We start from the raw sequence: 12,769 nt of genomic DNA, 5'->3' as shown, positions 1-12,769 counted from the left end.
AATGGCTGTTTTTTCTGGGGATATCCAGAACACATTGATGAACATGCCCTTTGATGGCACTTGCCTGTTTGGTGAAAAGGTGGATTGCGCGTTGGAGCGTTTTAAGGACTCGCGGGCTACGGCCAAGTACTTGGGCCTCTTGGCCACACGCACTCCTTCCGCTTCTGGCTCCTTTCATTGTCAAGGAAGGGGCGCCCAAGCATGTACGTTTCAGAGCCACAGGCCTGCGCAGCAACAGTCTCAGCGCAGCTGCAGACGTGGGACCCACAGAGGCGGGTCAAAGGGCCAGCGTGCGGATCAGTCCACCACCCCCCCTGCTGCCACTACCTCCAAACCTTCCTAGCCAGTGTTTCAGCCCCACCAGACGTCAGTGGGGTGGCAGGATTCGCTATCACCTCCGCCACTGGTGCAACATCACATCGGACAGGTGAGTTCTGCAATTTGTCCGAAGGCGTTACTCCCTCCCCTTCGAGACAATCCCCCAGCCATGCAACCACAGTACCACCGCATGTCAGGGGATCACTTGGCACTTCTCCAGCAGGAAGTTACGGCCCTCTTGGCCAAGGGGCCATCGCGCGCTTTCCGATGCCAGAAGTAGGTTGTGGTTGTTACTCCCACTACTTCTTGGTTCCAAAGAAGAACAAAGGCTTTCTTCCCATCTTAGAACTTCGGAACATCAATTGCTTCCTCAGGCAGGAGACGTTCAAGATGCTGACACTTGCTCAGGTCTTGTCATCCCTCGACCCGCAAGACTGGATTGTAGCGTTAGACCTGCACAACTTGTATTTTCATATCCCCGTCCTGCCGGGCCACCGGCGTTACATGCGGTTCACAGTAGGCCACGAGCACTTTCCGTTCACCGTGCTACCTTTTGGCCTTACCAGCGCCCCACGGGTGTTCACGAAAGTTATGGCGGTGGTCGCAGCTCACCTGTGCAGATCAGGGGTTTCAGTCTTCCCCTGTCTCGACGACTTGCTGCTGAAGGTGGGCTCGCCCCAGGGAGTCGTCTCCCACTTCCAGACTACGGCCAACCTCCTGCATTTGCTGGGGTTTTCCATCAACGTGCCGAAGTCGCACCCGATTCTCTCTCAGAAGCTCCTCTTCATCGGAGCAGTTCTGGATACGGCGTAGTTTCGGGTTTATCCTCCCGAACAGCAAGTCCGGGACATTCGGGCTATTATTCCGATCTTTCAGCCCTTGTCCTGGGTTTCGGTCAGGAAGACCTTGAGGCTGCAGGGCCTCATGGCCTCCTGCATCCTGCTGACCAACCATGCCAAATGGCATATGCGGGCTCTGCAGTGGGACCTGAAGTTCCAGTGGGTGCAGCATCAGGGGAACCTGTCAGACTACATCCAGATCTCGAAGGGCACTGCACACCAATTGCAGTGGTGGCTCATGAATCAGCATTGGGTCAGTGGCAGATCCCCCTCCCTTTCCCAACCAGAGCACACAGTGGTGACAGATGCGTCCCTCCTGGGATGGAGTGGCCACATGGGAGAGGCGGAGATCAGAGGCCTCTGGTCTCCGGCGGAGTCCCGGCTCCATATCAACCTTCTAGAGCTTTGGGCGATTCTTCTTGCACTGAAAGCATTCCTTCCCTCTGTCAAGGGGAGAGTGTGCAAGTGTTCACAGACAACACCACCGCCATGTGGTATTGCAATAAACATGGTGGGGTGGGGTTGTGGACCCTGTGTCAAGAGGCTCTGCACCTCTGGGCATGGCTGGACTGTCAAGACATTTCCTTGACGGTTCAACACCTGGCAGGTTATTTGAACGTCAGGACGGATGAACTCAGCCTCATGTGCATGATGGATCACAAATGGCCTCTTCACTCGGGGGTGGTGCAAGGTTTCTTTCAACAGTGAGGAGAGCCTGGTGTAGGAGAGTAGGGTGTCCTTCCTATGGTTGCCCCCACTTTTTGCTGTGTTTCACTGGTTTTTCTACTTTAGTCTGGCTGTGGCCCTGCTATTCAGGACCACAGCCTAGCTGTTCTCTCTTTAAATTGATACCATATACTTTAGATACATACCAGATTGGTTACTAAGTTAACTTCTGAGCCCCTAGTATATGGTACTTTAGATACCAAGGGCATAGGTACCCCAGAGGCCTACCAGGGGCTGAAGCATGTAGTATGCCACCCCTGGGAAGCCTTCCAACATGGCACCACAGGTCTGCACTTGCAGCCTGGGTAAGGTGGTGTAAGCACCCCTTACTGAGTTATAGTATACCTATTACTACCTATACATATAGACACATATTAATCTATAAGTCACTCCTATGGCAGGCCTTGACAGTCTTGAAGGCAGAGTGCTGGGTTTTGTGCGAGAGGGTGCCCTAGCATGTTCTGGGCCCCTCTGCAGCTTTCGGAAATCCTTCCTTATAGCTGTTCTATCATATAGCCATACCATATACACTTAAGTGCATTGTAATGCTATGGTTTGGCTTTATCAAAACATGTCGTGTTTGGTGTCAAACTCTTTTGAATACTACCCCCCTGTGAGAAGTTGGCCTGGCATATGATGTCCACTATTCTAGTGGGCACCTTGCACCAGTCCAAACGACCCTTATTGATGGTAGGTTTAAGACAACCTTTATAAAAAGCTATCCTAGCGGTAGCTGTGGAAAGCAGCCTTAAGGCTAAATCTTGAAGGAATGTAAAGCAGCTTATTTTACCAGTCAATAATCTCTTGAATGATCAAATGAAAGTACACCACACAAGGTATATATCAAATATATATGTATGTATTCTAAACACACCCCTCTATTCTCTTTATGAGGCTAGAGGCAAAAGTACAATACAAGGACTTAAATAGCACACAGTAAACTGTTTATTTATTTTTGAAATTTGTAAAGCACACAAATGCCCTGGGGCGTCTCGGGGCTGCGGACAGCAGACAGTCAATGAGCAAATTATTGGTTAAACAACCAGGTCTTTATCATCTTTCTAAAGACTAACAATGATTGACATGATCTGATCTCCATCGGGAGGGAGTTTCAGAGTTTTGCCACCGTAACAACAAAACGCCTGTCGCCCCAGGAGACGGTTTTTGTATGTGGTACAGTAAGGTGAAATGCATTGGAGGATCGAAGTGGTCTGTTGGAAATGTAGGTAGCTAAATGATTTATTAGGAACTGGGGGCCTACCTTACAGGGGGCTTTATAATGCCTTAAATTTTATTTGGTTCCTCACTGACAACCAGTGGTACCTTTTGATAATATGTGCGATGGGTTTAAACTTAGGGGTTCCCGACAGCATTCTGGCGGCCGCATTCTGGACGGTTTGCAATTTTTGTATAACCCTGCTTTGTGCATTGGCAAACAGCCCATTGCAGTAGTCCAAGGATGACATCACCAGTGTGCTGACCAAAGTTTTTCCCGCATTCAAAGGGAGAAATAGAAGAATCTTCTTGATCATACGGAGTTTATGGAAAGCCGCTGAAACCACCGAATTGGCATGGGGTGCAAAGATAAGTCCATCGTCGAATAAGATGCCTAAGTTCCTGACCTTAGTGATTGGGTTCGGTGGAGAGCCTAAGGCAGGTGTCCACCAGGAACTGGACCATATGGGGGATAGCTTACCAAAGATAATAACCTCTGTTTTGTCGGAGTTCAGTTTTAGACAATTGCTAGCCATCCAGCTACTGATGGCCAGCATTCCCCTTTGGAAGGTAGCTGTTACCCTTTCTCCATTGTTGCTAGTCGCGAGCACCAGCTGGGTATCGTCAGCATAAGCTGTAAGGCCCATCCCATTTGCCTTATGTCTTCTGAGGCCTTGATTATTGCCGTTTCTGTACCATGAGCTTTTCGAAAACCAAATTGGGTTTCATCTAACAAATGGTGATCTTCTATATATTTAGAGAGTTGTTGATTCATCACCTTTTCAACCACTTTGGCCAGGAAAGGTAGACTAGCTATAGACCTATAATTCTTGGTATCCTCTGGATCAAAGTGAGATTTTTTTAATAGTGGCTTTAGTATAGTTTTCTTCCATGTGATGGGATGTCCCTGAATTAACATTGCATTGCAGATTTTTGCTAATACTGGGGCTATCAGGTCGGTGACCGGTGCAAGAACAGTTGGTGCACAGGGATCATTAGCTGAGCCAGATTTAATAGTAATCATTACATTGGTAATTTGGTCCACCGTGGCTTTTTCAAACTGCATGAAGAGATGGTCCGAAGAGTTAGTGGATATGGGCTGATTACTTTGATTTAAATATGCTGAGAATTCAGAGTAAATATTGTTTACTTTCTCATAAAGATAGTACGCTAGGGAATTACACAGCGGTTGTGACGACACAGGGGCTGCCACTGAAGTTCGACCCAATAACTTAGTGACTACTAGGTAAAGTTGTCACAGTACACGTTTTGCCCTAGGGGCCTCACAAACCATATAATAAAATAGTGGTATAAGAACCACGTGAGGAATAGATGTGAGGCCTAGGGCCTGTAGAACCACTGGGGCAACCAGGAACCACCCAAGGTAGGGAGGCAGGAGACCCACTGGGACGCGTGCAGTGTCTAAACACAGCCGCGAATGTTTATTGACTTCTATGGAAGAAAAGTAAGTAACAATTTTAAAGATTAAGGACAATTCGGAGTGAACTACGATGGAACCCCTTTAGACTTACACTTCGAGAGTCAAGACCCACTGGAGCACCGGCGTACTCTTGTTAACTCACCCAGGGAAGCCGGGTGCATAGGTGTCTTTTGGTGTTGGGTTTCGTCGTCGATTCCAATGGAGAGCTGCGAAGAAGTGCTGCAGGCGACCAGAGGAAAAGTATCCGGGTGGATCCAAGGGTGCATCGAAGATCTGAAGAGCCTGAAAGCAGAGGGGACAGAGTCTGGGTCACTAGCCAGTGACCAGGATAGCGACAGGAAGATGCCAGCCGATGTCGGGTGCTTTCAAGTGAAGTAGGTGAAGCTTGACTCTTCAGCCACGAGGACCAGGCGGCGTCGACGACGACCAGGAGCTAGATTCGAGCTGTCCCACGAAAGATGACGAGTGCTGCAGCGATCCCTAGTCCGTTGGCTAGTGGGTCCCCACGAAGGACAATCCTTTGTTTCTTGGGCTTTCCTGGTTGCTCCAGACGTGCCCTGACTCCCCTCCAAAGGGCGAGTCCCTCAGACCTTGCTAGCTGCCCTGAAGCCAATCTTGTCTTCTTGCGTGGGTTGCTGTTGCCAAGGCTTGTTGGGTCCAATCCAGATTCTGACCCTGCAGCACTCGACATCCTTCGATGGATTTAGGCCCAGATCTCTGTACTAGGGTGAATGTATGACATTGTTCTGCATTCTGTCCATCAACTGTTTTGCATTTGTCACCCCGAGTGGGATGGGTATGCTCAGACGTGAGTCCCATGCTCTCCACACCACTGGAGTCAAGCTATCCTGGCTGAAGACGGCTGATGGCCAGAAACCGGTCCTAGGATGCTTGATTCCGGTCCAGGAAAGACATGGCTTTGCAGTTCGGGCTGGACTGTTCCCATGAGGCACAGAGTCAAGACTGATTTGCATATGGCTATGTCTGAACTGGGGTGGTGTGGAGTGCAAAAAAACGATGGATTTCGGCCCAGATCTCTGTACTGGGGTGAATGCATGACATTGTTCTGCATTCTGTCCATCAACTGTTGTTTTGCATTTGGAGTTTCCGAGGCGGCACGCTTTTCATCACGAGTGGAGCTGCGGTCTATTGTACGCTTTTTCGCCTATACCACTTCTACCCAGGGTGCTGAAGAAGATCAGGCAAGACCAGGACCACGTCATTATTGTGGCTCCGGACTGGGCTCCAAGAGTTTGGTATCCCGAGCTACTCAGTATGAGCATGGATCCCCTGATCTGACTGCCTCTTCGGTAGGATCTTCTGTCGCAGCAGCAGGGGACGGTCCCCCACCCGAACCTGTCCAGCCTCCACCTACATGCGTGGAGATTGAGCAGCGACAGTTTATTGCTTTTGACTTGCCTCCTGAAGTCTGTGATGTCATTCTGGCAGCCAGGCGTCCCTCCACTAAATTGATATATGGCTGCAGGTGGAACAAATATGTGGCATGGTGCACAGCAAAGGCTGTGGGTCCCCTTTCTGCCCCTCTTTCAGAAGTCCTTTTCTTCCTTCTTTCTATGGCCCAGCAGGGCCCTGCTCTGGGCACTATTAAGGGGTATCTTTCTGCAATTTCGGCCTTTCTCAGGCTCCCTGATCAACCCTCTCTTTTCAAGTCCCCTGTTGTAAATAGATTTCTCAAGGGCGTTACTCACCTTTTCCCTTTGTAATGCTACAGTAGGACTTGAATCTGGTTCTTACCTATTTAATGTGCGCTCCCTTTGAGCAGCTTCACAACTGCCCTCTTCGTTTATTAACTTTGCAAACTGCTTTCCTGGATGGCATCACCTTCGCTAGGCGGCGCATGAGTGAGCGCCCGGCTCTTTTCCTGTAAGCCTCCCTTTTCTGTCGTTTCATCCGGACAAGGTTCTGCTACGCACTTGTCCTTCCTTCTTGCCAAAGGTTGTCGCTGCCTTCCACATTGGGCAGACAATCATCTTGCCCACTTTCTTTCCGTTTCTGCACCCTTCCAGAGAGGAAGAGAGGCTCCACCGTTTGGACCCAAAACGTGCACTCTCATTTTATCGGAATAGCACAAAGCAGTTCTGGGTGGATGACCAGCTTTTTGTTGGCTACGTAGGCGCCAAGAAAGGCCGCTCCGGGTTGAGGCCTGGTGAGGACCTCACGTCCCTCTCCGGGCCCCTCTGGTCCCTCCACACAGGCGGCTGCCTCGGCAGAGGGCGAGTCGAAGGTTCGATCTTCCCTGGCACTGCCACGTAGGTTGCTGAGCGATCTCCACCTCATTCTGGGCCGCGGCTGGCGGAGGGCTTTGTCTCACTCCCCAGGCCCGTCTCGTTCCCCCGTGCAGGTGACTACCTCGGCGGGGGTCGGGTCGGCGCCGGTGACTTGGAGGAACCTTGTCCGGTAACACCGAATGGTGCCGACAATCTGCCTCATACAGCGGACTTTACGGCTCCGCGCAGGGGTCTTACCGCGGATTCGTCTTTGGACGCTCCTTCTCCAGAGGAAGGTTGTATATTGGTGTCTTCCTCCCTGGAGACTGGTCGCCTTGTGGTGTCTTTTTCACTGGTTTCGAAGGGGGTCTCCCCGCTGTTCCTGAGGCAGAGGTGTTAGTCGTAAGAGCGGCAGGTCCCTCATTTTTCAGCTTCTTCTGACTTCCAGGTCTGAGCTTCTTCTGACTTCCAGGTCTGACCTTAGCCTCGGGGACGGCCACCTTAGTTTGCAGCCGTCGCCCACGGACGAGCTGCTTTTCCCACCACTGGGCCCTACGGAGGCGGGTGCGGCCTTCGCTCACGGGGTGTCCAAGGCTGTGACCATCCTGCGTATGGGTGACCCGGTGGCTCATTTTCCGGCGGACCATCTATTGAAGGTCCTCCACCAGGGCTCTGGTGGGAGGGAAATCTTACTTCCTTTGAAGGTTCCCTCCTTTCTTCCTTGACGGGGGCTTGGAGGCGTCCTGCCTGAGGGGACCGACCCGGTGCCTCAACACCATCTGCACCGGCACCTCCGGGTACCACATGACCCGACATGCCTTTCCCTCCACCCCTCTGCCTCCAGTCCTCTTTTGCTTACTGCTTTTCCCTCCCTGCCACCGCTGTTGACTCCGCCATCCTGAGAGGCCCGCTGGCTGGACTCATGTGGGCGCAACATGTTCGCCTCGACCAGCGCTGCCCTGCAGGCCCTGAACACCTTGTGTGTGCTGGCTTGGGCCTCCTCCTGTTTGTGGGACTCGTCTGAGTGTCTGGGATCTGCAGTGTCCCAGGAGGGTGGTCAGGTGGACCTACGGCATCCTGCATTGGAAGGCTGGGAGCTTGCGGTGTTTATTCTCCGCTCTGGACATCTCAGAGGTGCTCGGCCGGGCCATGGCTTCCTCGGTCGGTCTCCATCGCCATGCTTGGCTTCGGGATGGCGTATTCCCTGAGAATATTCGGGAGCGACTCATTGACCGTTTGATGTCAGCCTGTTGTTCCATGCCCCGGTCGACTCCGCCATCCAGAGGCTCTTGGCAGAGCTCCGTCCTCCTCCGCCTTACCCTCCTCTTCCTCCTCTGTCCCCTCCTCAGTGACTCCTGAGTCTGGTTGATTCTGGGCCTTCTTAGGCCGGTTGTTCTGTCTGTGGAGTGTATTTTCTGGCCATTTGGTCCTTCCTTGGGACTTTGGCATTGTTGACTGCTGGACGGCCCTTTAGTTGATATTGTGTGTTGCAATTGTTGCGCAGACTTGGCCCTGAGATTAGGCCTTCTGCTTGCTTGGGCTGCTTGTCAAGCCCGTCGCGGGGGTGTTTTTTTCCCTGTGGCTTTTTTGTTTTTTCCTCTGCTGCGGAACTTCTTCCAAAGAGGGTTCCCAAATTTTGGGACTTATCGTACCCTAGGTGGGGTAGTGGTAGCTGTCATATGGCCTGCACTCTGCTGGAGGATTCTGGTCGCCTTCGGGTGCCTATTCTCCATGGCATTTGTGTAGGTTGATTTTGCGCCTTGAGGTTGGTTGCGCGGCCACTCATAGTGGTGTGCCTGGGCATCTCCTCCTCTCCCTGCTCCTGCCCTGAGGTCTGGGATGATCCTATGTTCTCCCTTGCCAGGTGCCGCCTACTCGGCCTACCTGGGGCCTCTGGCTGTTCTACTTGCATCTGGCGGCTTTTGACTGCCAGCGCTGTTCTGGCTGGCAGGTTGCATCCACCTGGAGGGGTTCGCCTTTTTTCCCTTGCTTCCTGGGTCTTCTAAGCTTCTTCTTGTTCCCTTCCTGTCTTGGCATTGGATGGAAGCTGTGTTGCCTTGTGGGGCAGTGGAGTGCTTCGGCCTCTCCGGCCTTGCCCATGGGTCCTGTTCAGCCTTCTTCTCCCTCCTACATCCTTTTGGGGTCAGTGGGGGTCTGCTTGGGGGATTCCCCTTGCCTGGCAGGGACGAGGTTTTACCTAGTCCACAGATCTGGTTCCCTGTGGGGCCCTCTGTTCTGTATTGGCTGGTTGGGTCCTTTCGTAGAACCTCCTTCCCAGAGGGTATAGTTAGGGTATCTATTCTACGTGAAGGAATCTGCGACTAGTAGTCTCTATCAGATGTATGAGTTACTTACCTTCGGTAACGATGTATCTGCTAGAGACGATTCTAGCCGCAGATTCCTTCACGGCCTGCCCTTCCTCCCCTATTCTGCGAGGACCCTTAGGTTGGTCTTTGGTACACTCCTCCCGGTGGGGATCTGTATCTCCTGTGAGTGCCTTTTTTTTTCTTGATGGGTGGCTCCGTCTTGGGGCGGTTCATTCCTCCTTTGGTTGTTTGGAGGATGGGGTCCCGGTGTTTCGGTGCCCTGCTTCTCTGGCTACTCCAGGTTTGGTGGGGGATTGCTTTCTATCCCTGTTCTCCCTCCCCTCCCTTCCTTCTATTGCTATCCTCTGATTAAGGGTCATCTGGCCATGTCTTGCCCTTGTCCCTTGTGGGTGGTTGCCCTTTATGTTGGGGTGGCTTGGATGGTTGTGTCCCTGTCTGTGTTGGGACTGGTCCCCTTCCTTGCTCAGGATGGGGAAGGTGGGTTTCCTATGTGTACCTTGACCGTACGCATGTTCCTTGCCTCCAAGGCACAGAGGTGGGAGGCTGTCTATGTGCTGGCAGGGTGGTTGCACAGGGCTCTGCTTGTTTCTTCTTCTTTCCCTGCCTTGGTTCTGCAGTGTGACACTACTGTTTCTTTACAAATTTTCAGCTTTTCGCACACTGTTCCCATGCTTTCACAGTTTATCTGGTGGTTCCGCATTGTGGTGCGGAAAAGTTCTCTGAAGAAAACTGACGTAGGCGCGCCGGGGTGGGTCTTTTGTGATCTCGCTGACGTCACTTGCGCGGACGGACGCCTAGGCGGAGTCGCGTGATGTCGTCCCGCCCCCGGCGCGCAGGCATGCTGTGGCAAAAAAGGTTTCCGGATCCAGTCTCACGCCTGGGAGTAATTCTACGTGATGGATCTGCGGCTATAATCGTCTCTACCAGATACATCGTTACTGAAGGTAAGTAACTCGTACTTCTGGTGTGACCTTGGTTCGCAGACCCACCACCGAGGTTGGTATTGCTGGGGTACCTATTCTAAGGTAAGGAATCTTACACTAATGTGTCTTTTTCAGATGCACAAGTTACTTACTTGTATAACGATATATCTGTAGGAGACATTAGTTAGTGATAGATTCCTTACCACTCCACCCATCCTCCCCGTCTGCGAACTGATTTCTAGGGTTAAGGTCATCCTTTTAGGGCCCTAGTTTCATTACACCAGTGGTCAGTATCTTGCATGGCTCTGCGTTCCAGGTGCGGAAAGTCGTGTACAGAACTGACATCCCGCGTGGGCACCTTTTAAGTAGCTCCAGCAACATCTTCTCAGCGACTACGACGCCAGTGAGGTACGCGGAGCCGTACAACGACGCCTACCGACACGCAGGGGTACTGCTGACAAAAAACTTTCTGGATCCAGTCTGAAGCCTGGGGATATTCTAAGGTAAGGAATCTATCACTAACAAATCTCTCTTACAGATATATCGTTGCACAAGTAAGTAACATGTGCGATACCACCTGAACCTACATGGAACCTTTTGAACCATTACATAACTGCCCCCGCTAATTTCTTTCTTGGAAGGTCGATTTCCTAATTGCTATCACCTTACTGAGGCATGTGGATGAACTTTAGGCACTAACTTTAAAAGAACCATTCCTCCAGCATCACAGAGACAAGGTGGTTCTTCTTACTAACCCAAATTCCTTCTAAAGGTAGTGTTCCCTTTTCATATTAACCAATCGGTTGAGCTACATGTTTTCTTTCCTCAACCAGATTCTGTAGCAGAAAGGGCTCTGCATACACTAGATTGTAAAAGAGCATTAAATAATTTTATTTACAGAACCAAAACATTTTGCGAAACACATTTTTGTTGCATTTGCTCCCCCTCATAAAGGGAAAACTTTTTCTAAATCAGGCATTTCTAGATGGATCGTTAAATGTATTATGTTAAATGCTATATTAAAGCCAAAAGGGCTTTGTCTATACCCGCTAGAGCACACTCTACTTCTAAAGTGGGGGCATAGAGGGCCTTTTAGGCAATAGTCCCACAGCACACCCATTTACCAAACACTGTTGTGTGGATGTTTTAGTATGCTAACAAGCTAATGTGTAGTACAGGCAGTGCTTTCAAACGGCATTGTCAATGGGTTAGCCACAGCTTTTTGGAGGACACTGCAATACAGTCTTTGCAAAGCATGTGCATCTGAAGCACACATGCCTCGAACTTATTGTTATTTACCCTGTAAGAATCTTTTCTTGACATGTAGTGCTGTAGAGTCACGTGCGCCCACCCTTCTTCCTGGACACCTATGTTTTTTTGAGGTTCTAATTTATATTAACACATGCATGGACATATTTTTACTGACACCTACTGATAATCCATTCTCTCCCTCTTGTGGGAAAACAATCTAACATTGGAGTCAATGCCCATGCACACGGTTACCAAGAGGAGGAGTCACCTTACCTTGGGACTCGAAAGACTTATTCGAAGAAAAACAACTTGCAAACATTTGGACCCAACATTAGATGGCAGGAGTATGCAAAGCATGTGAATCTACAGCACTACATGCCAAGAACAGATGCTTACAGGTTAAGTAATATGATCCTTTCAATGTGTCTCCTGCAGATTCATATGGTTTAACACAGAGTCAATTGCAGGAAACTCGGTCTAAACCCATCTGTTTTGCCATCCATGTTCTGACCATGCGTTGGTGGGAGCAAAGTGCCAGTCTCTTGAGGTCACATCTGCAACTGGAGGCCACCACTAACTCTTCACGTATGAGTTGGGAGTTGCATTGATGGGACCTTTTCATGACTACCCTTGGTAGAAGGCATACCCATTCCTTCTCTAAAGTGTGTTAGAGATGAAAGCCATCTTGGCTCTGAAAACCTAGCTTTCATTGTTGAAATCCAAACTGGTGGTGATCCTTTCCATATGAAAGATACCACTGCCCTTTTCTTTGTGAGGAACCAAGCAAGCGAGGACGGATGCCCTCAGACGCACTCACTAAATCTCTCACTCACTCTCACTCACACTCACTCTCACTCACACACACTCTCACTCACACACTCTCACTCACACACTCTCACTCACACACACTCTCACTCACACACACTCTCACTCACACACACTCTCACTCACACACACTCTCACTCACACACACTCTCACTCACACACACTCTCACTCACACACACTCTCACTCACACACACTCTCACTCACACACACTCTCACTCACACACACTCTCATTCACACACTCACTCCCACACACTCTCACTCCCACACACTCTCACTCCCACACTCTCACTCACACACTCTCACTCACACACTCACTCTCACTCACACACACACACACACTCACTCACACACTCTCTCACACACACTCTCACTCACTCACACACTCTCACTCACTCTCTCACTCACACACACACTCTCTCTCACACACACTCTCACTCACACACACTCTCACTCACACACTCTCACTCACACACACTCTCACTCACACACACTCTCACTCACACACACTCACTCACACACTCTCACTCACACACTCTCACTCACACACTCTCACTCACACACACTCTCGCTCTCTCACTCACGCTCTCTCACGCTCTCTCACTCACGCTCTCTCACTCACGCTCTCTCACTCACGCTCTCTCACTCACACGCTCTCACTCACACACTCTCTCAC

General features: G+C 50.6%; 1 protein-coding gene across 1 annotated transcript in view; it reads left to right on the top strand.

The window, feature by feature from the left end:
* ANKHD1 (ankyrin repeat and KH domain containing 1) overlaps positions 1–12,769 on the top strand; it is a 1,380,661-nt gene that overhangs the window by 890,549 nt on the left and 477,343 nt on the right. The gene's annotated exons all lie outside the window — the stretch shown is intronic.

The sequence above is a fragment of the Lissotriton helveticus genome, chromosome 7 (assembly GCF_964261635.1).
Source record: "Lissotriton helveticus chromosome 7, aLisHel1.1, whole genome shotgun sequence".
In the NCBI taxonomy this organism is placed as follows: domain Eukaryota; kingdom Metazoa; phylum Chordata; class Amphibia; order Caudata; family Salamandridae; genus Lissotriton; species Lissotriton helveticus.
The sequence above is the reverse complement of the archived record's forward strand: the minus strand, read 5'-3'. Positions and strand labels throughout refer to the sequence as shown.